Source organism: Heterocephalus glaber, unplaced genomic scaffold (assembly GCF_053883595.1).
Source record: "Heterocephalus glaber isolate CG9 unplaced genomic scaffold, H.glaber_assembly_v1.0 deba00001460, whole genome shotgun sequence".
In the NCBI taxonomy this organism is placed as follows: Eukaryota; Metazoa; Chordata; class Mammalia; order Rodentia; family Bathyergidae; genus Heterocephalus; species Heterocephalus glaber.
In genome coordinates this window covers 10,479,763-10,480,294 of record NW_028258307.1, presented here as the reverse complement: position 1 = coordinate 10,480,294, position 532 = coordinate 10,479,763, and the positions used below count along the sequence as shown (strand labels likewise).

The 532-nt window shown below is 40.6% G+C and overlaps 1 protein-coding gene and 1 long non-coding RNA gene across 8 annotated transcripts in view; both read right to left on the bottom strand.

The window, feature by feature from the left end:
* Positions 1-532, bottom strand: part of Csgalnact1 (chondroitin sulfate N-acetylgalactosaminyltransferase 1) — a 316,784-nt gene that overhangs the window by 292,554 nt on the left and 23,698 nt on the right. The gene's annotated exons all lie outside the window — the stretch shown is intronic.
* Positions 1-532, bottom strand: part of LOC147826901 (uncharacterized) — a 56,061-nt gene that overhangs the window by 32,156 nt on the left and 23,373 nt on the right. The window lies entirely within an intron of this gene.

Sequence of the window (532 nt, the reverse complement as noted above, 5' to 3'; positions counted from 1 at the left end):
CTAATTAACAGAACAGAGGCCATAGGTCATTACAAGGGCTACCTTCTGAGAGGCTGTGTCATGTAACAGTGAAAAGCCCACATTCAGGAGCCAGATGCCAAATTCCAACACTAGGACTTATCAGCAGTGAGACCTTAGTGAGGTTGTTAGCCAGTCTGTGCCTCAGCTTCCACATCTGTAAAATGGGACTAAGGGTAGTATCTATCTCACGGGGTTGCTGTGCAGACTAAAGAGATTCATCTATGCAAAACACTAATTGGGACTGGCACACAGGAAGCCCTGTTACAATTTCTACATTACTTCAAAAAAAGTAGTCTCCGTTTTTGCAGTTGCAGTTCAGCTATTTGATTTGGAAAAAATTAACACATCTACAGGTCAGCCCTAAAAATAAAAAATGAACAAGGATAAAGGCTAGAATACCAAAAGTTCCCTGTTCAAGCTGTAGAAATTATTAATGCAACTGTAAGAATGATCTATTTGAGAAACCCCAAGAAATGCTTACACTCCCTGGAGCTGAAGACAGAATTTCCTT